The 25787-nt window shown below is 41.4% G+C and overlaps 1 protein-coding gene and 1 pseudogene across 7 annotated transcripts in view; one reads left to right on the top strand and one right to left on the bottom strand.

Moving 5' to 3' along the window:
- The window catches only part of LOC148331454 (zinc finger SWIM domain-containing protein 8-like), a 259367-nt gene that overhangs the window by 26229 nt on the left and 207351 nt on the right, over window positions 1-25787 (top strand). The gene's annotated exons all lie outside the window — the stretch shown is intronic.
- LOC148331457 (uncharacterized) lies at window positions 7955-9913 on the bottom strand (annotated as a pseudogene).

Below are 25787 nucleotides of genomic sequence, written 5' to 3'. Positions count from 1 at the left end.
ACATGTCGTCCAAGCTCCACAAATATGTCTCATAACTTTTTTTTTTTTTTTTTTTTTCAATTATCTGCTCGGTGTTTGCAAATCCATTTTGATTAGTAATTGGGACTCTTACTGTTGGTATTGTACTCTAGTCACATCATAGTTTGCTTATGTAACTCTGGATCGTTCCCACATAACAACAAAAATATCAGAATAACATTGTATACATCCAACATAGAACAGCTGCTTTTAACCACTTCAGTGTCATTTTGTCTGAAATATCCCCTCTACTTAGTCTGGTGTCTTATGAAATAAGACCATCCTATCATCAGACTTCCGCTCATCTCCTTTGTAGGAGATTCCAACCAAAATGACCTTTTTACGTGTCAAATGTACCAATGTTGACTCTTCTACCATCTTTACAGCTGTGAGAGCTGTCAATAAAACTTAACATGGCATCCCCCTTTGGGTAATTACAAATGTCTTATCTTCAAACTTCTTTCAAGCATCCAGTCTCCTGGCTTCACTAATTTAGTCCCCTGCTGGGAGACAGGAAGATCCTTATCACTCTAAATTTGCGCCTGTCTTTTGTTTTCCTAACACTTTTCACACATGGTCAGCTAAAGTTGCTTCAACATCTATTTCCCATTTGTTCTTAAATTTGAGGTATTCTGCAAGGCCTACCAAACAATGTTTTACAACGTCTCAGTCCTAAATACAATGAAATAAAATACAATGCAACTCTCTCTATATAACTCAAATTAACTCACATAAACACATATACAGTAGATACCAGAAAAACAACAGAACAGCAACAGTCTCATGTTGAATCAAAGGCCCAAATATTCATCTTCAAATGAGGTTTAAAATTGGACAGAGAGGCGACTTGCATAACATTCAATGGAAAGTCACAGTACTTGTCGTTTTTACAAACAGTTTTACTAATTTCCATACACTGTGTCCACTTCCTCCCTGTTTTCTCAAAGCAAAGCTTTTTCACCTTTTTTTTTTTTTTTTTTCGTTCATTCTTTTCACCAATCCAGAGCTTTGAGGGTGGTAAACACAATTATCCTTTAAATCAATGTGAAACATCATTCCTATCTCTTTCACAAGATAGTTAACAAAATGGGTACCATTTTCACTGTTTATTATTTTCAGGAATACCATATCTCGAAATGATATCCTTACAAAGTACTTTTGCCACTGTCAATGCATCTGGATTTGTTGGTTAGAAAGAGTTCTAACCATTTCGAATTCACATCTATGATGACCAAACATTTATTTTCTTTTTTTTTTTCTTTTACTTTGGTTTAGTTCAAATAAATCCATATGAATAATTTGAAATGGATATTGTGGTGTAGGAAAGCGTCCTCTGCGTGGACTCAAATTACCTTGTGCATTATGTTTCGCACACGTTAAACATGTCCTACAAAAATGTTTCGAATAAGCATTAAAGCCGTAAGCCGTATAATAACGTAATATCGGATGCACCATTTCCCCTGTGTTATCCCATAACTCAATATAACAGCCCATTTGTAAAGATTATTGTTTGGTCATACACAGATCACGTAGCGATGTTACGCCATTTTCCTCCAAAGCCTTTGCCTAACTTTGGGACTTTGTTGTCGCTCGTTTCATCATGTGTCGTTATCCAAATTTGTGTTATCTTCTAGTACTAACGTATATGTCTGGCCCGCGACTGCCGCTTTAGCCATTTTGTCTGCAAATGCATTCTTGAGGGACACACTGTCCGCGCGCGATATATGTGCCGCACATTTTAAAATGACTATATGTGTAAATAGTAACACAATTTACTCTCTTTAGTTCACACGCTTTTGTTAAAGTTACTAATTTTGCTGCATGAGCTGAGTTTTTCAGTGTCATTTGTTACAACTACAGTATTTTATTTATTTATTTGATTTATTTCTCACAGATGAGCCATCTACAAATAGTACTTCTCTGTTTTCTGAAGGCGAATCTTTTTGATGCCTTTACTTTTGGTTACTTTTTTCTACTAACTCCTAATAATCTAGTTTTGTACCATCCTCCTGACATAATAACGACGTAGGGTTTAATGTTGTACATCTCTCAATAATCAGATGTGGTTACGATAACAATGTATTCATACACTATAAATGTCCCGCTGGTGACAAAACCTTCATGTTCATCTGCAAAAGCAATGTAGAAACCGCACGTGGTACTCTCAAAACCAGAGGATGGAACAAAACTATGGTTGCACTTGTTTCTGCAATTTCCAGATTGTGGGACTAATAAAAGACCATCTTTATCTTAATCTTACAGCAGTAATTTCTGCATAATTTGGAACTCAGATTTTGCAATAATTTGTTAAGCTTAAACATCTTAATTTTATTTTATTTCCTATTTTTATAACTTTGTGACTCATTTTACTTCAACCAGGATCAATGTTATTTGTTGTCTCTAATTTATTCTCTGCTTTAATGTAAATACTAGCCCTTCTAATCAAATTACCATCTTTTTGCCTGTGTCATTTCTATCTCTGCATTTCATTCTATTTCTGGTCTACCTTAAGACAAACATCGTCAACTGAAGTATGAAACACAAAATTTTTTAATTTATTTAATCAATTCATCCTTTCAGAAGAACCTAATTTTTTTCCTCATTCATTGTTGGAGTCACACCTTCTTCAATCACCAAACTCTCTCTCTGACTTCCTCCCCCTACTTGGGAACGAGCATCTAACTTCAAAGAGCTGTGAACTCTTTGTTACAGCACACTCATGATTTACGATTACACCTATACCCATTTTAGCTCGACTTCATCAATCCTTTTAGCACAATTGCAACCACTTTTATCACTCTTCCTAACATTTTGACACACAGACGAACACACAAATGTATACACGGGCCCACAAAACGACACACACACAGTTCTCAACACTGAACAGCTACAAACAATAATAATATGTTATTAATAACAGCAACACAATCTATCTTTATCTTTGGCCAATAATAAGTCCTTCAATTCAACTAATCTTTTTCTCTCATAATTATGTATGTGCAGCCCTGTAGGGCCACTGCAGCCTCTGCCACAAATGCACACTGTCACTTATACACGCAGCACATTGAGGTGAGCGCATTTTTGGTTCATCTCTCATTTTTGGTTTTTTTCTTATCAATGCAGTTCTGTCTGATCTAGTTGTCATTCTATGTGGCATTACCTGTTAATGTGGGAGTGGGGGTAACTCAGGATACAGGGGGCAGTTGCAACCCCCCCCCCCTTCTTTACCTTCTTCAACAACTTTCTCTGTCATTCTCAAATACTGGCCCTGTTTCATCATCCTCCTTTCTATGGAACATTAATTGTTCCTTTCTCTTTTCTTTGTTCCTTTCCCTTTTCTACACATTCACTATCTTTCTCTTCACATTTCTTTTCCTTTCTGATTTCATTTTCATGCTCTTTTTGTCTCTTGACTCCCTCCTTTCTTTTTGAGGCTACTCTCATCCAATATTCTGTTTCCTCAAAGCCATTTTTCTTCATCTTTTTGGGGTCTTTTTTCGTCTTTCCAATGATTGATCCCTGCAATGCGGCTATTTTTTGTGTATTTAACTGACCATTAAAGCCATGTTCAGCTATCCATTTGTCTAAATACTGAATTTTATCAGGATCCTGTTTTTCGATGAACTTCCAATCTTTACACTGCAGCATATCCCTGGGTTTTATTTTACTACCTAATATCCCCATTTTAGAAAATTTGGACCAGTTTGTCAACACCTAGGGTGTTCTAAAACTGGTTTCTCATCAGTAGGACAGCAACTCAAATTTCCTGTTGTGGTAATTCTCACTTCAACCCTCTTCAGGTGGAGAATTCTTGTCTATTACATCCACAACAGTCTGCTGTTTATAATCCTACTGTTTTTACATGGGATAAAATACCAAGTGGTATTTGTAATCCCCAATCACACCACTCACTCACTCACTTCACACAGGGTTTTACATACGGTTTGCGCAAACATTCACACACGGAATTTAAGTGTACACAGGACTCCGCCATCCACGGAATTTCTCCACGGAATTTAAGTGTACACAGGACTCCGCCGTCCACGGAATTTCTCGGACTCCGCCGTCCTTCATATACCTGCCATTGACTTAGTATTCACAGGTTTTTTTTATTCATTTCTCACTCCACTATCCTTCATGGACCTGCCATCGACTAGTATGCACAGGATTTCTAACTCTATCTCTTTTCTCTATCTATCTTTCTTTCTCTTTTCTTATTTCATCTCTACTTCATGTCTTTCTTCACTTTTTTTAAATTTTTTTTTTATGTTTTATTTTTATTTATTTATTCTTAACGCTCATTTATTTATTCTTAACACTTATTTATTTATTCTTAACGCGCAATGACCTCCAGTCACTCACTTCCCCCCTAAAAAAAAATTGATCTCACCACTGTTGTCTTCCCTCCAATGGATCGCCGTCAACCGTCAGATCCCAGCTGGTGGGGTGAGGTCCAGTCCTGGAAAAGGATTTTTAGGCTCTCTCTAGTGAGCCTGCCATGGCCATGGTCTTTCTGGAGTTCACCACACCCGCTGGAATCCTTAGGTATCTTGGCATCCCGCTCAAAGGACCAAAATAATGTCAGGTTTAATCACCTAAGCATTCACTGAACATAGGCTAAATTAATGGAAGGAAGACAAGAGTTGATCTTTTACTCGCGAGGAGAACGAACGGAGGTGTGCTCAGTTACATCTCCAACTTCGTTCTGGAGCACACTCCGCCGAGCCCTCTATTTTATTAGGGAAGTCGCTAACAATACAATGTATTTGCACTAAGGGATGAAGGGGGAAGCACCAGCAGGAATATGTAAACATCTCAGACACAAGAGGAAAGACAGACATCAATGGCAGTCATCCACTGATTGAAAAGGCAGATATGCCTTTTAGTGCTCTGGTACTAAAGTCTCAGTCCTTTTGTTTAAGAGGTGTGTCTCGGCACACCTCTTTTGATGTTGCAGACGTTGATCCAGTCCTCAGGCATCCGCCTCTCTGTGAAGTCTTATCATCCATATGGTCAAACATAGGTCACGCTGTGGAACAATTCTTTTGCAATACTAATAGAGTAAAATATGGGATAAAATATATCTTCAACCTAACAGTATCGTATTGTGAGGTACCCAGAAGTTCCCAACCATTGAACATGTAATAGCAGTTGACTTGATGAGCTGCTTGTTGCAAATAAAGGCTGACAGAGTGGGGTCAGAACAAAGAAACTGGATGTGATTTTATTATAAAACCCACACTTTCACATCGGTGACTTGCAGTTACACTCCATCTCCGCATGCCTGCTCAGAGTTGCGACATCTTAGACATGAGTCGTTATTTCTGAAAATATAATGACATACAATTGTTATCATGCAAAGTATATTGTTTGAGGTGATGTTAACTTGGATAATATGTAATCAAAATAAATTATTAATTTAAATTCTAACTTTGATAAACGTTGGCTCTAAAATAAAATAAAAAAAACATTATCTGCATGTATGTTAGAAAGAAAATGAATTGGGGTTATCCTCGTCTTTTTGATGGAATCAATACTGCCACTGTTCTTCAGGAATGACAAGCCATTTGGTTGCTACTACTTTAAAGGAAAATGATGAATGACATTGAAACGAATATTTTCAATTAAAATGTGCCATGTCACATTTTCATGACACAATTGAAAATACGATGGGGGGGGGTCACGTACGTAACAATGCTGACAGTAAAACGCGTCATTTTCTAACACTATATAGCCGTAAGCCTGTGACTCCAAACCTAACATTTAGGATTTAAGACCAATTTTTTAAAATAGATTACAATTAATAAATTGGATATACACGTAGTTGACTTTACCTGCTGTGAAGATGCTCTAACTGAGCTGTTGGAAACTTGTCCACACCTTGTAACAGGCCGTATTGCTGACGGACATTTTGCTTTCTTCTTTGTGCATGCGTGTGTCGTGGAATCGCCGCTCGACTGGCTACCCTTGGGACATGCCTATGGCCTGCGTGACGTCATCCGAATTTGCATGTTGTGCAGATCCGACCTCTCACAACGAGATTTGTATCCTCAGCTATTGATGCGTGCGTAGTGAAGATTCGTAGTCGTACAAATGAGAGTTGTAGTCACAAAACATTTCACCCTCATAATTTTGATTCTTACTCCCAAAAAAAAAATGAAAACCCTCACGACTCTGATTCGTACTCACAGGGAAATAATTACGGATACAAATCCTACATTTGCTGATACGGATCGTTTAATTAGGCATTTGCCTTTTTAACAGCGATCTTACTCCATAGAGATCCACCAGTGGAGCTACAACACCTAACAGAAGGCAAACAAACAGTGGAAAGGCAAATGTTGCTGGAAGAATGTGAGGCATTTTCATATGACGGTGATGATGTGGGTTGTATACCATCTTTGAACATGCGCATAACTCTCCACGACATAAGGTCAGTGCAGAAAACCTACATGACAAACCTTTACAAAGAAGTGAAGGCCTATTTGCAAGATCTTCTTAACAAAGGTTGGATTACGCCATCCCGGTCTCCCTAATCATCACCTGTTGTGTGTGACCGTAAGAAAGATGGAACTCTTCATCTTTGCTGTGATTATCGAGAGCTCAATCACAAATCAGTCCCAGACCAAGAATCCAAAACATTAGGATGCATTGGGTGGGAGCTCTTGGTATACAGTGTTACACCAGGGTAGGGCATACCACCAGGGTTTTGTGGACTTTGACTACCTTCATCACACCCGGGGGGCTCTATGAATGGGTGCGCATTCCCTTTGACCTGAGCTCTGCACCCACTGAATTTCAAAGGAGCATGGAACAGTGTTGAGAAGGCCAAAGAGACACTGTTTGCATCCCGTACCTGGATAATAATATGGTGCACAGCAGCAACTTTGAGGAGCATATAGAGCACATCCGCCTTGTCCTCGAGCATTACAAACAGGATGGTGTTAAGATGACCCCAAAGAAATGTGATCTGTTCAAGCGCAAAGTCAGGTTCCTGGGCAAGTCGGTAATAGGCGAAGATTACACAATGGATCCAACAGAGTTGGCTCCAATGACAGTTCAAATGCTCGGCATCTTCTCGTATTATAGGCCGTTCATCCCCAACATGTCCCGTATAGCTCACGCACTTTAAAGCCTGCCAAGTCCTTCAACTTGTGAGAACGCTGCCCCAGTTCCAGTCAACAAGTCCAAAAAGGGAGTGAAGAAAGCTAATGGTCACTTACCATCACACACACCTATTCAATGGACCAGTTCCTACAAAGAGGTGTTGAATCAACTAGTGGATGCACTTACCCAACCGCCAGTCCTCGGGTACCCCAACCTCACAGAGCCCTTTGTATTGCATTGTGATGCATCCCAGGTTGGGTTGGCCGCTGTTTTGTACCAGCGACAGCATGGCAAGATGCGAGTTTTGCATATGGTTCCCGCACCCTGAGTCCAGCAGGGAAGAAGTACCACTTGCACTCTGGCAAACTCGAGTTTTTGACAATGAAATGGGCCATTGGGATTATCTGTACCATGCCCCATCGTTTGTGCTCTACACTGGCAACAACCTGCTGACATATGTGCTCACCACCGTAAAACTAAATGCCACCGGTCACCGATGGGTCGCGGAGCTAGCCAACTGCAACTTCACCATACGCTATCGTCCAAGCAAGAACAATGCAGACGCTGATGGGCTGTCGCGGATGCCACAGGACAACATTGACAGTTACATGAAAAGTTGTACAGTAGAAATTGGGCAGGAAGCCATGAATGCATTGATGGAGTCTGTAACAGTGCAGCAGAGATATCCGTGTCAAGGCGTTGTGGTTATCCAGTTTAGTGCTCTACAGTTGATCAAAGAGGATGACACTAACCAACCTTTTACACCAGACCAGATTCATAGAGCTCAGGAAGCTGATGAAGTTCTGTCAAGAGTCTCTGGTACAAGATGTCATGGGAGAATCACACCAAATTTGGTGGAGTGACCCTCGCCATGACAAGTAGGAAATTCAGAGACAATAGACACGGACACCAAGTGGCAAGAGTCTGGCCAGAAGAGATGAAACCCCAGTGATCCGGCCGGATCTCTGAAGCTTCCTACACTCCCCAGACCTTTTATTGAGAATCACAAGTTATATCACAATATTACTATCAATACAGAAATCGATACAGGTTTACACAACAGTATCAAATGTTTATTCTCAAAGGAATGTGTCTTCTGGTCACAGCTGTTGTTTATTCTGCCCACATCCGCACCCCTTTCATGTTTATTTAGAGTGGAGTTTGTTCGGTTGCCTTGACCTGGGTGCAGGTGGCTATGTTCTGCTCCCAGAATTGTTAGTGAATGTGTGAACGACCTGGGTGCAGGTGGCTATGTTCTGTTCCCAGAATTGTTAATGTGTGAACCAAGATTAGCAACAAAACCTATACCGTATAGTTAATGTTGTGCATTGTGAAATTAGACTTATCTCTACCTTACATTTGTTAACACAAATGTTCCTATAATATTTTTCACATTTCCCCCCTTTTAACATATGTAATGTAATATGACATCAAACATACACCACCTCATGTAGGATTTTCAGTGTTAAGAATAAATTCTCGAGGGAAATTTGGTCGTCGTCATCAACTTGGTCATCAGTGTCTCCTCCATCACCAGCACCTCTGTAATTAATCGAAGGATATATTTCTTGTAATCTAGAATTTGTCGGAGCGACGGCTGTCGAGATAAGTCGGACAAGCAAGGCGCGAATGCAGGGAATACAACAACATCCACACACTACAAGGATTGAGGTGAACATTGTTAGAGAAATCATTACAGAAAATACCATATTTGTATATCTACCAAATTTGTCCCACCACTCATCCCATGCAGAGGTAGTCACACCTGAGTGTTCCTTCATCTTTTGGTTCAGGGTGCGCGAGCCTGCGATGGCTCTTGTGAGGGACCCTTCCGGAGAAGTGTTGTTAAGGATGAAAGTACAACATTGGTCCCCAAACATGGCGCAAACCCTTCCCCTCTCTGCCAACAGCATGTCCACCGCAATGCGGTTTTGAAATGCCATGAGTGAGGTGGCTGCCAATTGTTCTTTAATAGCTACAAATCCTTCTTCAGTAAAATTCCCCAATCTTTTCACATTATAGTGTATGTAATTTATTCGATCAACATTCTTATTCGGTGTGACCCAAAGAAAAATGGATTCAAACCCGCTGCGATTTGATTTACCAACTTAGACTCATCCGGTACGCCCCTTGGTTGGCCAATTGCATCCAAATAGGTCATATCACCATCCCTCCAGGAAGCACTTCGTCTTTTTCTGGAGAAATAATAGGGGGATTCGTGGGCATCAACTGCTCTTTGAATATCCCCTGCTGTGGATGGAAAAATAGACACTGGTAAGAGAAGTGACACCAATGCACAAGTTCCAACTGCGTCTTTTAAAGAATCAAATAACTTAGTTCCCCCGCACCACCACCACACGTCTCTGCGTGGCAATAGTGTACCTGCTTGGAGCACAGTTGTCTTACACCATGTTGGAGATAAGCTTCCCACTCTATTTTGTGCTCCTGTAAGATTCATACAAGTAAAGTTAGCTACTGCTACATCAGTAGAGAAGATAGGCTTATCTTTTGTTGCCTTAGTCACAGGGTACACCTCATTCCATACCATGCAGTCCACATTAGGTGTTATTTTCGTCATTACTTCTAAAAGACATGTCGATGGAAGAGCTGCTGTAATCACTCGTAGCAATGGTCTCGGACCCATGCATGAAACACAGCTAGAGTTTGCTGTTTTAGCAGCTGATTCCATTAATAGTAGCCAATTATTTCCTAATTGGGTAATTCCTATAACTGCTAAAAAGTCTACATCTACAGAGAGTTTTTCTTTTAACTTTATCACCATTTTAGATCAAATTTCATTCTTTAAGTTTTCTGTATGGCTAGCTTCAACGGGATTCTTTAGAACGGTAGATACACAGATTACAATAGTATGATAAGGATCTACCCCTTGAGAATACAGGCTTAAGTCTAATTCTTCACATTGATTATTGTCGCATCCTCAATTTGTCGAGTTAATAGTTAACTGAAACCCTATCGCTATGTGTTTTAATGAAAGTTTCTTCCGCAAGGTTTTTGCACGTTTTTCAGTGGTCCAATCAGACCAATCTTGTCCCGTTTCTGCTTCCAGTCCATCCCACCTTGTTCTCGCAGTTAAATACCATGTGTACAGACGTCCATAGCTTTGTGCACTATATGCATGTCGACCTACTTTGAAAATGGATGCTTCACTCAATTTAATTTGGGACCATGGTATAATAGCAGTTGTCACTTTATTAGCTGGCAAACAAATCATTGTCGCAGAGTTAGCAATACTGTTGCTCCTAGCACCTGATGTAAAGTTCTTATCAGGTAATCTAAGATTTTTAGTTGACTGTCCATTATTATTATTTATCGGTATGTATATTGGTGTATGCAAAGCTTTCACTGCAACGAAAACTTCACAACTCAAAACCACAATTTTTATCCACGCGATGGTCATGTCGACCGAGAGACCCCTAATAGGGCAGGGTGGCTTTAGTTCTTCACTGGCCTAAAATGTTTTCAGATCCTATTGATCTGCTCCCACCTAGTCACCAGACTTGCCTACCTTTCCCTTGTCGAATGTCTCGGTTGAGATGACCTTTTTTCAATGCGCAAGGTGTATCCAGGTATTTCGTGCTGCAATTTTTACTGCTGTTGGTGTAGTCAGCAGAACATTGTGAGGGCCTTCCCACTTCGGAGAATTCCAGTGTTTCCTTTTTAGGCTCCGGATCAGAACCCAATCCCCCGGAACATCCTGTTCGTCCTGTTGAAGAGAAGCACAATCGCTTTCTGGCAATGTCAATTCATTCCTTTTCTCCAAAGTTTTCCGCATGTAATCAGCTAGGTTGGCCTCATTATCGATTTCCCACTGTGTGGAAAAATAAGGTAATCTATATGGTCTGCCAAAAAGAACTTCATAAGGTGTCAGTACTGTGGTGCTTGTAATATTATGTAATTTTACAAGATCTATACACTGAGTCCAAGGACGTTTAGTTTCTTCCATACATTTTTTCAGTCTATTTTTTATTGTTCCATTCATTCTTTCTACTAGGCCTGCACTTTGGTGGTGGTATGAACAATGGTGTTTTAAGGCCATGTGAAACATTTGACCTATTTTTTTATGATTGTATTTACGAAATGTGTTCCATTATCACTATAAATGGTTTCTGGTATGCCATAGCTTGGTATTATATCTTTACATAATGATTTCGCAACTGTCAGTACATCTTGTTGTTTTGCTGGAAAAATCTCTATCCATTTTGAGTATGCGTCCTGTTTTTGAGAATAAATTAAAGCCGTATGTTGTATAAAATTGATTTATCTGTCCTACCATCCCCCCTGCTGACACATGTGACACACCATGTGTCAATATAGCAGCCCATCGAAAAAGATTTCGAGGAAGAATCGGTTTATCATCTGAACTAACATATATGCCCTTCGCCAAAGTGGCTCCTTTATTGAGCCATAGCTTTTGCTCTTACATAGGACTTTGTTGTTGCATGTACATGAGGATGTCATCTCGCAGAACATTATCTAGCGGCGCACACTCAGCCACACCCACAGATGGTTTAGTAGGCGCTTCTTTTGCTGTCTTATCTGCGAACACATTTCCTAAAGTAATGTTATCGGTACCCGCAGTGTGTGCGGCACATTTACATATTGCGATTTGGGTCGGTAATTGAACAGCATATAACAAATTAGGAGTTCAGCATGCGTTACGGGTTTTCCAGTAGATGTTATCATCCCTCTATTTTTCCAATATTGCGCGAATACAGGGCACGTCAAAAAGGCATATTGACTGTCAGCATAGATTGTTACTGTTTTACCGGTCATTAACTTACATGCCTCAGTTAGGCTTACTAACTCGGCAGCTTGAGCAGAGTAATGAGAAGGAAGTGGTTCCGATTTTAACACCGTGTCAAATGTAACCACCGCATAGCCTGTTTGTGTTTTTCCAAATTTGTTTTTCTTAGATGACCCATCAAACAAAAGAACAATTCCGTTCTGTAGAGGTTGATCTTTTAGATCAGCTCTGCACTTAGTCGTTTGCTCAGCCAGTTCCTGACAATCATGTTGAATACCATCATCAGGGAGTGGCATTAAAGTTGCTGGGTTTAAGCCCGTGCATCTTTCTAACGTGAAGTGTGGTTATGATAGCAAAACGGCCATACAAGACAAATATCGCGCTGGTGACAGAAATATCATGTTCGTCTGCAGCAACAGTGCCGACACCGCATGTGGAACTTTTAAGGTCAATGGATGAAAAAGCACTACCGCTGAGCTGCTCTTCACAGCCATTGACGCTCTTACGCAATGAGGAAGTGCACGTGTCACATTAGAATTAGAGAGAATTAGAGAATTAGAAATCCCTTTATTGTCATTGTACTCAAGAGTGCAACGAGATTAGAGAGCTCCCCTCTCCAGTGCAATACAACAATAATACAGACAAATATATAAATTAGATAAATAAGAGAGTGCAATGGAAAATAATACTGAATAGGGTATATAAAAACACATCACGATGCTGTTCTGCAAGGTAAGGGTGGTCTCGTGTGTGTGTGTGAGAGTTCAGAATAGAGATGGCTCTCGGAAAGAAACTGTTTCTCAGTCTATTGGTCCTCGATTTGATGCATCTGTAGCGCCTGCCAGAGGGCATCAGGTCGAACAGGTGGGAGTTTGGGTGGGTATTGTCTTTGACGATGTTGAGAGCCCTGCTGAGGCACTGGGCGGTGTAGATGTCCGACAGTGAGGGGAGAGGGCAGCCAATAATCCTTTGCGCTGTTTTGACTGTTCTCTGGAGCCTCACTCTGTCCGCCTCAGTGCAGCCGCTGTACCAGGTGGAGACACAGTACGTCAACAGGCTCTCGATGGACGAGTGGTAGAAGGCCAGCAGCAGCTTCCTGTCCAGGTTGAATTTCCTGAGGACTCTCAGGAAGTGCAGACGCTGGTGGACCTTCTTTACCACTGCTGTGGTGTTGTGAGTCTAACTTTGAAGAATAATATGCCACTGGTCTTAGTTTATCACCATATTGCTGAGCCAATAATGTCATATATTCACCTTTGCAATCCATCATTTGAACAAAGGGTTTAGAATAAACTGGCAAGGCCAATGCCATACTAGACACATAGGCCTGTTTTATATCACAAAATGCCTGTTCTGCTTCCGTGGTCCACTGCAAAGGCGAAGACATTTTTAAGTTATCTTCATACATCAATTTGGAAAGTGGTGCAACTATTTCTGCATAATTTGGAATCCACATTCTACAATAATTTGTACGTCCCAAGAATGACATCATCTGTTTTTTAGTTGACGGTACGGGAGCGTGCAAAACAGCCATTTCTCTGTCCTCTAAAATTGTTCTTCCTTTTTCACTTTATTTACGGTCTCTTTTTTTTATTCTGTTATTTTTATCCAGTTTCCGTCTTTGTGCCATTGTCATCCAAAATTCTGTATCTTCATATCCGTCTTTATTCATCTTCACATTATTTTTCCGTTTTATTTTTATTTTATCTTGTAAGTCGACTATTTTTTTTGTGTATTAAGCTGACCAGCGAATTCATATTTTGTTATCCATGAGTTTAAATGTTCTATTTTTTCCGGACATTGGCTTTCTATAAATTTCCAGTCTTTACACCTCAATTGTTGCTTCGGATCCTTTTTGTTAGCTTTTTTACTGTTTGATTTCCCCATGTTGGAAGTCAGTGGTTCATCTAAGGTGACTAAACTGACCTCCAGTCCCTGAACAGGCCGACAAATACTCTGTCTTAGGTAATTCCCAAGCTTCCACCACAAGTGGCGGGGAATTCTTGCCTCTGTTTCCCAGACAGTTGTCAGTTAATTTTCCTGTTCCAAAATGAGGTTGCAAGCCTCCATGCACACTTTTACATTCACACTACGATTTTCAAACGCGCGTAGGACCCCGTCGTCCTTTATCAGTTTTCTATCTCTGTCTCTTCACGTAACATTGACTAGTGATCTTATGTTCTTTCCATTTTCCTAAATATTTTGTACTCCCAGGGAACTTATGTTCTATCTATTTTTTTATATCGGGTGATTTCGACCTACTAGGTTTGGCTCCCCTTTTACTGCTCGCTTTTTTTCATCGTCCGTTTGTTAGTAGTCACACAAAAAATGAGAGATCGTCTGGAGAAATGCTACGTGCTCGTTCACTTTCCTGATGTTAAGCTTCTACCTTTTGACCTAGAGCAGAGGTATTCAATTAAAAGTCACAGAGGTCCACAACGAAAATTTCTTCCAATTATAAGGTCCGAACCAAAGTCCAACTTCCCGAAATGTCTAGCCTATGTTCACATTTTTATATAGTTTCAATATTTAGTCATTTTCAACAGAGCGCACTTATATACTAAATATTTAGCAATGTTCCCATTAAACACCTTTGTCAGTCAAACAAATATAAGGCGTTTATTTCACATTCAAGAAAATGTGGCTCCAGGAATTTAAGGGTGCCACTTCCAGAAAAAAACAGTAAAATATCTCCTGCAGAAATATATCAAGTGCTTAGCATTGAGTTAACATCCTTTACCTTTTTTTTTTTTTAAATCAAAGAGTTATCAGCCTAAAAAAACTTAAAGCCTGATTATCCAAGTAAACCAGGTCAACATGTTTAGTACGCAATCAATAAAAATGGCTGTCCTCATGAAAAACTAATTCAAAATGAGCTTTGACACCACTTTTTCTTTTGAATATTTTTTTAACTTCTCTTCATGAGAAAAATGAGTTTGTGACTGCCCTGCCAGTGACTTAAATCTGGGTTGGAACGGAGTCAGGGCCATTGGGATTTGGTAGATTATTTCACACATCCGGGCTTTGTGTTTTCCTTTAAATAATGTTTGTCCAACCACATTTAAGCACTCCTTCACAACTTCCCCATCACTTGAACCTTTTTTTATGTTTCCCCAAAATCCATGATACTTTTAGTGAACATTCGTTTGCATGCCGCAGGGCTGTAAACGAAAATGTAAAAATCTGTTATACTGCACTCAAAGTTCGATGTTTTTGCGTGCGCTTACCTCAAACTTCAGCGGATAACTTTGCAAAAAAGGGCGGTGCTTTGTTTCGTAGTGGCGCTTCGCAATGTTGCGACGGTTTCGGAGCATATGATGCACACTGGTTTTGAATTGGCTGCAGCCAGAACAAAACTAAATTTCTCCGTCCATTCATTTAAAACAAGACGCATCGACCTCGCTAACTTTTTAGCAAGGCATCAGCATTCTCTTCCGGTCTGCTGCGCAATTGGCAGTGGATCGTAAACAAAAGATTTGATTGGCTCAAATCAGTGACGCCTTTTCCGTATTTACTAGAATTGCAGCGCCAACGTTTGCGAATGCGCCCTGAAAAAAATTTATCATAGATTGCGGTCCGCCATTTGGTGATGCCTGACCTAGAGTCTCAGGAGGACATCAGCTTAGTGTTTCAATTTCACACAACGTGAACAGTTTTAGATCCCCTTCAAATACTCTCCAAGCACACACTATCACATTAGTATGTTCTCACACAATCAGTCAACTGTTTGTACATCCGTCACAGGCCTGGTCAATTCACTGTTTCTTTTGTTCGGAAGGCACGTTATCGGACCACACCGTTAAAACGACTGATTCCCCACTTACAGTAGTTACGGTATCTGCAGTATTGTCCTTATGACCTAACAACAGTCAAGTCTCATACTGAAAACCGTCTGGGTGTCATGGTACCAAATACTTCTTAAAGTATATCTTACCCCTTGGCATTCCGTGCTCTCCCTTCTGGTTTAGTCGGATGGTGACCGGGCCGCGCATTGGGATGTTGGTTATCCTGCCCACATCCGCACCCCTTTTATGTTTATTTAGAGTGGAGTTTGTTCGGTTGCCTTGACCTGGGTGCATGTGGCTATGTTCTGTTCCCAGAATTGTTAATGTGTGAACGACCTGGGTGCAGGTGGCTATGTTCTGTTCCCAGAATTGTTAGTTAACGTGTGAACCAAGATTAGCAACAAAACCTATACCATATAGTTAATGTTGTGCAGTGTGATAATAAACTTATCTCTACATTACATTTGTTAACATAATTGTTCCTATAATATTCTTCACACAAGACCCAGAGTAACAGACCAAGTAGAACAGAGGTGTAGGCAGAGCATCCCACGGTACTGCACTGCTCAATGGTTGATGTTATATGTCGACAAAGATGGTATCATGCGCTGCCAAATCACCCGCCGGGAGCAGCTATTGGTTCCAAAAGCCTATCGTTCCATGATCTTCAAAGACCTTCATCAGGACATGGGCCACTTAGGTGTGGAAAGGACGCTCGACCTGATTCGAGACAGGTTCTACTGGCCATAGATGGCCAAAGAGGTCAAACACTTTGTTACTGAACAATGTGAGTGGATCAAGAAGAAGAAACCAACAAACAGAATTATGCTCCTCTGATCTCCATCCAATCCACTCATCCATTTCAGCTTGTGTCCATAGACTTTCTCCACCTTGAAAAGTGTAAGCAAGGCTATGAGTACAAACTAGTAGTGATGGATCACCTCGCGAGATTTGTCCAAGCTTATGCGATAAAGAACAAAACAGCTAAAACAGTTGCAGACAAGCTCTTCAATGACTTTGCACTAAAATTTGGCTTCCCGACAAGACTACATCATGACCTGGGCAAGGAATTTGACAAGAAGCTCATGGATTGATTGAAAGAGCTCTCAGGTAACCAAGGCTCTCACACAACACCCTACCACCCACAAGGCAATGGACAGGTGGAGAGATTTAACCGTACCCTATTATCCATGTTACGGACCTTGGAGGACAAAGAGTCACTGGCAAAAGTTGTTCATGCGTACAACTGTACAAAGAGTGAAGCAACTGGCTACGTCCCTTATTACATCATCTTTTGACGTTCTCCACGCCTGCCCATTGACCGAGTCTTTGATTTAAGAAAAGATGAAGCTTATGTGGAGTATGATGACTACGTTCGATGTTGGAAAGAAAGAATGCAGGAGGCCTATGCAGTAGCTTCGAACACAGCTGCCAAGGAAGCTGCTCGAGGAAAAACCTATAGATAGAGATAGAGTGCTCCTCAGAAATCTCATGCCTAGAGGTGGTCCTGCAAAGATTTAGTCCTACTGGGAGGACCAAGTCTACAAAGTAAAGGAAAGAAAAGCAGTTGACCGTCCAGTGTATTGGACCAGTCCTGAAAATGGTCAAGGAACAGATAAGGTGATGCACAGAAACCTTCAACTGCCTTGTGACTTCTTACCCCTTGAAATCCCATAGACGGAGACTGCTCAGCTCCAAAAGGATCCTCCAACTGTCACAAGGAAAAAGTAAAGACCCCAATGTAAGCAGCAACAGCAGGCAGAGAAAAGCGACACTTCATGAAGACTTCGGCGACACCTCGTCAATAGTACCTTAGGCCGGCGGTTCCGGAAAGACCACAGAGGCAGACTTCACTCAACCCACTGGCAGAGTCCTTCCGGCCCCAAGGAAGTCTACAGAGCGAAGAGGATTTGCCACTACAAAGCAAAGAGGACATTGCCTTCGCGGATCCAGTGAAGAGAGGAGACAGTGAACCTGACATGAACCTTGCAGGTAGTGAGCCTGAAATTGACCTGTTCACTGGAAATGAAGGTATGAGTGACACATGGAGACAGCGACCTCAAAGGCTGAGACAGAGACCAATTGTACCGAGTTATGACACATTAGGCCAGCTAACTTTGGTTCAAATAGGACGTGGACTTCCGGCTGAGTGAACGCTGGCACGATTCGCTGCCGCTGCTCACCGGTAACTTAAAAGTGCTTTTTATATGTGCTCGTATTTAAAATTACTTTACCTAAACTTCTAGTCAACACTCTTTTATAGTTAAATTGTCTGCCTTCTTCCAATGGCTAAACGGCTCCGGTATACTGCCGACGACCTCTGCATGTCCGCCGCCTCTGCCGACCATGACCTCCGCCACCGCCAGCTCTGCACTTTCACCCGGACATCGCCCTACGACGCCGGCGTTAGATCCATGGTGGCTCCCGCAGAAACTTCCATCAGGCTTTCCCCTCCAATGCAATAAAGTCCTTCTAGTCCGCCACTCGCCGTTCCCCCAGAAACTCCGGCAGGGTTGCCGATTTACGTGCATTAGCCTGCCTGGCTAGGTCAGCTAATAGCAATGTCAAGCACGATAACACAGCTGTTTGCTTTGGACTTCTCAACATCCGTTCTCTTACCAACAAGGGTCATCTCATCCAGGATCTCCTCACCGTCCGTCAACTTGATTTCCTTTGTCTGACCGAAACATGGCAGCAGTCAAACGACTTCTCCCAACTCAATGAATCCACTCCTTGTGGATATGATTACACCTGCCATCCCCGCTGCAATGGTCGCGCGATGGTCTCGCGGTAATCTATCGCGACAACTGGAAACGGTTACCCCTGTCTGCCCCCGCGCTTAGTTCCATTGAAAGCGATGTTTTTAAACTCCCTGGCCCCATTCCTGCTATTGTTGCCGCTCTTTACAGACCCCCAAAGCCCAACCCAGGATTTTTAGATGATTTTTTTTCCCCTCTTCTCACTCATCTTTTCACTCTATCCTCAAACATAATCCTGCTCGGAGATTTCAACATACACATTGACAACAATAATCTGCCTCTCACCAGAGATTTTCTATCCTACCTTGACAGTTTTGGACTTCATCAATACATTGACTTCCCCACTCATTCCAAAGGTCATACTTTGGACTTAATCTGTTGTTCCGGTGTCACCCCCCTCTAACTCACCCTAGATAATTTCCCCATAACAGACCAATTCTTCATCACATTCAATATTGCACTGTGCCTATCTTCAACCAAACATCCACGTTTCATCTCATGGATGTTTCATTTCATTCAGGAACCTCAAGGAAATCAACATTGACACCCTCTGCTCCAAAATTGACAACATCAGATTCCCAACCCACCTCTCCAACCCCCAATAATCTCACCGCCCTCTACAACACCGGTCTGCACAGCATCCTCAATTCTCTTGCCCTCTAAAAACCTGGTCTGTCTCCTTCACATCCACTGCCCCCTGATACACCTCTGAACTCCGCTCACTGAAAGCTCAAGGCCACCGACTTGAACGACTATCCAAAAAAACTGGACTCACTATTCACAGACATGTACAAGGCTCACATACTTTTTACAAGGATTCCATTGCACACCGTAAATCTGTTTATTAGTCCGGTCTCATCCACACCAATGAAGGAAATACTAAATCATTATTCTCACTGCTCAAAGAATCCTCCAGCCTCCTCACTCCCTACCCCCACATTTCTACTCAACCAACACCTATAACTCCTTAATGTCATTTTTCAACGACAAAATCGCCAAGATCCACCCGCACTTCGATCCCCACCCATCATCTCCAGGACCGCCATCCCTCCAGTTAAATCAATCTTTTTCCTGTTTTCATTTCTCGGATGCCTCTGAAATCTCCAACCTCACCATCAAATCCAAGCCCACGCCAGCTTGTCCCCTCCCCACAACCCTGGTCAAATCCTGTTCACCCTCTCTGCTTCCACTCATCCTAACCATCAGCCACTATTTATTAACCACTGGAATCATGCCCTCACTATTCAAAACTGCAGCAGTCACTCCAATTTTGAAAAAGCCTGGCACTGACCCCAACGACTACCACTAACTCTGCCCCATCTCCAATTTATCCTTCATCTCCAAAATTCTTGAAAAAATTGTTTCTTCTCAGCATCATGCCCATCTTACCCACAACTGCCTTAAGAGCCTTTTCAATCTGGTTTCCGTCCCCGCCACAGCACTGAAACCGCTCTTATCAAAATCAAAAACTTTCTTAGTGCAGCTGATACCGGTTCACTTTCCATCCTAATCCTCCCTGATTTGAAGGCAGACTTTGACACCATTTCCTACCCCATCCTCCTTAACAGATTGTCCTCTATTGGCATCGCCCACACCCCACTTCACTGGTTCCGTTCTTACCTCACATGCCTCTCCCAGTTCATTCAGCTCAAGTCCTTCAAATCCATCTCCTCCTCTGTCTCTACTGGTGTGCCTCAGGGCTCTCTCCTAAGGCCCCTCCTCTTCATCACTTACATCCTTCCCGTTGGCCATATCCTCTGCAAATTTAACATTAATTTTCATTGCTTTGCGGATGACACCCAGCTCTACCTCTCCTGCAAACCAAATTCCCCTCTCCTCCTGTCTTTCGAAAATAAAATCCTGGTTCACCTCTAAATTTTTAAAACTAAATAGCAGAAAAACTGAATTACTTCTAATTGGCACCAAATCCACCCGATTGATCTGAAGTTGACAGTTTTTCCACTAACCATTGACACCACCTTGGTCCTCCCTTCACCTCAGGTCAAGAGTCTGGGTGTCATCCTCGACAGTACTCTTTCATTTCAATCCCACATCAACAACATCACCCAATCCTGTTATTTTCACCTTCGTAATATCAGACGTATCCGCCCCTCCCTCACCCGCCACACCACAGCCATTCTCATCCACAGCCTCATCACTTCCTGCCTTGATTATTGTATTTCCCTTCTTTTTGGCCTCTCCCAGAAGCCCTCTACAAACTCCAGATTGTCCAAAACTTTGCTGCCCGGATTATTACCAGATCACCTTCCACCCATCACATCACCCCCGTCCTTCAGAAGCCCCACAGGCTTCCAGTCAATCAACAAATCATCTTCAAAATTCTTCTACATACTTTCAAATCTATTCACAACCTCGCCCCTCCCTACCTTTTCAACCTCGTCCATATTGCCACTCCATCCCGCGCTCTCCGGTCATCTTCCTCCGTCCTCCTCACTGTACCCCCTGCCCGCCTCCGCTCCATGGTGGACGGAGCCTTCAGCCACTCTGCTCCTCAGCTCTGGAACTCTCTCCCACCTGACCTCCATAATTGCACCACCCTCCCTGTTTTTAAAACTAAACTCAAAACCTATCCGTTCCGCCTTAACTACCGTATTTTTACGGCCAAAAGACGCGCTGTATCAAAGGGGGCAGCACCAGTTGAGTGTGCTATTTCTGTATTTAATACTTATACTGGGCGCGCCGCACTACGAGGCGCATGCTAGCTCGCGCATGCTAGCTCGCGCATGCTAGCTCATGCATGCCAGCACTCATGCGAATAAGGGATCGCTACCTCAGACCGATGTGAGATGTCATGGCAACATCAGGGGAGGGATTTCACTGGTCACCACACTCCTTAGATTCATGGTTTCAAATCAAAACCAAAAATATCTCATACAAGCAAACAATGAAACAAAAGAAATAAAATTAACACAAAACATGACTCTCATGCCATTCATATCCCCACAAGTAATAAAAATAATACAAAAAGAATACAGCAATGCCATTCAGCCTCAGCCAATCACATGGCTGTTTAGAGAGATTTGAGTGGTGTGCTTTGGGCAATGTGTTTTTATTTATTTTTTTTCAGTCTGTTGTCTCAACCTGTGATGTTTCTTGCTTGCAATAACATGAATGATAAGACATACTACAGCATCGTGGACAGCTGCTCCATCACCAAACAAACGTATTCACATAATGTATTTGTCACAGTCAATTCAAAGCATAGATGTATCAGACTTTGACCAGCAGGGTGTGCTAACATGCACTCTGAAATACCCGAAGGGGATCAGGCCCGATGGTCGAACGAGTTGATCAGTCTATATAATCGGCGTGTCGCATTACAAGGCGCCTCGTTTGTTTCGGGGAAGATTTGGGACATTAAGGTGTGCCTTATGGTCGCGAAAATAGGGTACTCTCTCTTAGTCCAGCTATGTCCCTTTTCCACTTTTGTATTTTATCCAGTCTGTTTTACGTGTTGGTGTGCAGCGTCCTTGAGTGTCCTGAAAGGCTCTTCCAAATCTAATTTATTATTATTGTTATTATTATTATTATTATTATTATAAGAGACTTGAAGGTAGCAAAGAGTCAGAGTGTTCAATGCCATAACTTTTGGAGTGTATTCATTTACCTGTTTGTGAACATGTTAAGTTATCAGAAATGTCAGGAGACATTTAATTTTGTGGAGGCGAGTGTGGCACTATAAGAAAAGTGGATACATAGAATTAGTTGCTCCCCCCACACACACATACAATTTTATTGTCGTTTGTCTGAAGGTCATTTTCTACTGATAACATGAGGGTTTAGCGTCTGTTTTTTATCAGTTTAATATTAGTTTCGCCAGCAGAGGGTGCTTAGGACCTTGCTTATCAGAGCCGAGGCTGACTACCGTTGAAGAAGAACAGTCAATTTGCGATGAAGCTAGAGAAGCTGCGGACCAAGAACGTTGCCTGAATGTCTCTATTGTGCCCTGACAGGTAAATTGGATTGTATATAAGCTGGAAATGATAGCCAAGAGTAGAAAATGGTCATAAGTGTTTGAATGTGTTGTCGATGTCTTGCTAGATAGTGGATGTTTGTACATATGTTTGTTTTTGAATGCGACTAACTTCAACCTACATTTGTAATGGCGGATACGTAGTGCGACACGATCGCGGGTGATGAAACACAACAGCATGATATGTTAAATTTTGTATCTGATGCTGCGAGGTGTATAGAAGTTGAAGTCGTGGCTGAAGCTCATGTTAAACAGGCCATGTCATGCGATGCCAGTATCAAACTTATTATTTTGATAAGATAGCTGTTGAGGATGCTAAGATCAAAAGCACATGTGGCGGCCGCTATTAGCACTATTCCATTTATTAGCCAGTGCTGGAAGCCATGGTTGTCCACATTTGATGTTTTGGAACTCTACTAATTTTTGTGTTTCATTACAAAAATATACATTATTCATCTTTAAGTTGTCAATGTTTAAGACAATTGTAGTAAAGTGGATTAAAACAGTTTCAGTATATGATAAAATATTTCAAGAACAAGAGGAAGACCAAAGAGGAGGTTTGTGGGTGTAGTTAAAGAGGTCATGAAAGTAGTTGGGGTGAGAGCAGAGGATACAGAGGACAGGGTTAGCTGGAGGCAACTGAATCTCTGTGGCGACCCCTGAAGGGAAAAGCCGAAAGGAAAAGAAGAAGAAAAATAAGTTAAAAACGCTTCAGTTTAATTATAGTTCATTGAAGTACAGTCTGTCTTATTGAACATGCATATTGTGGTTTCCTCATTAACATAGTACAGTGATGTATGTCAATTAAGATGTATAACCATAGTCGTAGAATTGTCATGTTATAATAGAAATGATTTTGGTGTAATTTGGAAGAACAGTCAGTTTGCAATTATGCAAGAGAAGCTAGCACTGAGAACGTTGTCTGAATGTCACTATTGTGCCCTGGCCGGTAGAAGGTGCTGCTGATTAAAAAGAAAATATATGTAGCAGGGCAGATAAGGTGGCCCATCATTCCTATCTGTGTAACACAAACCTATTATATGAATTCCAATGCTAAGCTCGTAAAAATGTCCCTTTAACTCAGGTCGGCTGTGTTCTGTGAACACTCGTTTGGATGGGCGACAAACTTAAAAAGACGCGTGTACTGACGAAATTCTCCAAAGCGTGCTTTGAAAGACTGTCGGAGACTGGATGTGAAGCCCACCAGCTGGTGGAAATCTAATTTTTAAATAGGTTCACTTGCTGTGCATGCATCTTTAAACTGCCTCAGTTTTTCAGAATGTAGTAAACGACCTGTTTCACAATCCATAATGAGCCTTCTAGCTTTTTGTCAAAAGCAAACGCAGCTTGTTGAAGGTATAAGAATATTTCCAATGCCTTGCATTTTCACATTGTGCTGGTTCAGATGTTCAGTCATATCTACAAGATAAAACTTGATAGCCACTCAGTTTCGGCTAGCTCAGGATGCTTGATGCCTTTCATTTCAAGGAAAGTCTTAATTTAATTCAGGCAAGCCGCGAAATGGCTACGCACCTTCCCTCTTGACAACCAGAATCAGAAATCCCATTATTGTCATTGTACAGTGTGCAACAAGATTAGAGAGCTCCCCTCTCCAGTGCAATACAACAATAATTTAATCAAATATATAAATTAGATGAATGAAAGAATAAATAATGAGATTGAAAATAATACAAAATTGGATAAATAAAAACACATTACGTCGCTGTTCTGCAAGGTAAGGGTGGTCGTGTGTCTGTGCGTGTGTGTGTGTGTGTGTGTGTGTGTGTGAGAGAGTTCAGAATGGTGATGGCTCTCGGGAAGAAACAGTTTTTCAGTCTATTAGTCTTTGATTTGATGCACCTGTAGCGCCTGCCAGAGGGCAACAGGTCAACAGGTGCGAGTTCGAGTCAACACAGTCTGGGGTCTGTTGGTCAGAAAGTACTTAATCCAGATGCGTGTGAGGGCAGGGATGCAGAGAAAGTCCAGATTCTGTGCAAAAGCAGACCAGAATTGTTAATTCTAACTTAATCCAGCAGTTTTAAAGTGGTGATTATTTAAGGCTCAGTGTAGCGAACCCAGCCAGACAACGGTGAAGTGCACTGATGTTCCACAAAAGATTTTTATTCCTTTCGAAGCCTTGATTCCAATGCGGAAACACCGTAGGAGCTACGGTGTAAAACAAACAAATAAATGAGAGCTCTTAACGGCATGCAATCAAATCCATGTAACTACTTTAGCCGTACGTGAGAAGTTACAACAAAATACCTGCGGTACTACAAAATCTACAAAACAATGCTATTGTCAGAGTGACAGCAGTTAATTATGACATGAAACACCTGTACATGGATAAAACACGGCAAACGAAATAACGATGAAACAAAACAACAATTAAATAACTTGTCCCCATTGCAGCCAGGTGCTTGCAACCTTAGAAAGACTCCGTTAGATTGCGTAAACCAATTTCTTGATCATCAATGCCAAGATCGTCAACCTTTTCCTTTTCCTTTCCTTTCCTTTCACCCATTTCCTCTGGAAACGCCCCCTTAAATAGCGTAATGCTGTGATTTGTTGATCTACACTTCCTGAACGTACCGGAAGCGCAAATTATAATATATATGTATATATATATATATATATATTTATATATTTGTGTGTAACTTCAAAATAAAGTACAGTGAACCCCCGGTTATCGCGGTTAATGGGGACCGAGACCACCCGCGAAAACTGAAAATCCGCGAAGTAGTGTCGCACCTTCAAAAAAAAAAAACACAGTGTATATATATATATACTAAGCACCTATATATATATATATATATATATATATATATATATATATATATATATACTGGTAGAGAGAGAGAGAGTGAAATTCATGTTATAACAAAAAAACAAATATTATTAAAACTTATTTTTTTATTCCCCAGCCATTATTTTTGTATTTATTCAATTACTTCTTTTTGTATTTATTTAATTACTTCGACTTTTACCTGCTGGTACGCCGTCCGGTGTGCCCTGTGAATGTTATGATCCTCCAGCAGAACTGGAGGATTGAACAGGACTCTCCAAACACAGACACGGGGAAAAAAGGTGGTGATACAAAGATAGTGTAGCGACTTTGTAAATAGTTCAAGGGTTCTGTGTTTTCCTCTTTTCTGTGGAGGCTGTGAAGGCAGCAGGGGAGTGAACGTTATGTTGTTGTTGTGTTGCTCTCTCTCTGATCGGCGTGGTTGCGGCCAACAGCAGCCGTTTTTGGCTTAATAATAAAAGCGTTCGCTGATGGACAAATTGGCCTGATTTATTATACAACGTTACAATATTTATTATAATCACAATATAGTCAGTGTAATCAGCGCGTCTCG

Source organism: Idiotropiscis lumnitzeri, chromosome 9 (assembly GCF_059441095.1).
Source record: "Idiotropiscis lumnitzeri isolate Australia: NSW breed Sydney's pygmy pipehorse chromosome 9, RoL_Ilum_1.0, whole genome shotgun sequence".
NCBI classification, from domain to species: Eukaryota; Metazoa; Chordata; class Actinopteri; order Syngnathiformes; family Syngnathidae; genus Idiotropiscis; species Idiotropiscis lumnitzeri.
This window is presented reverse-complemented; position numbering and strand designations above follow the sequence as displayed.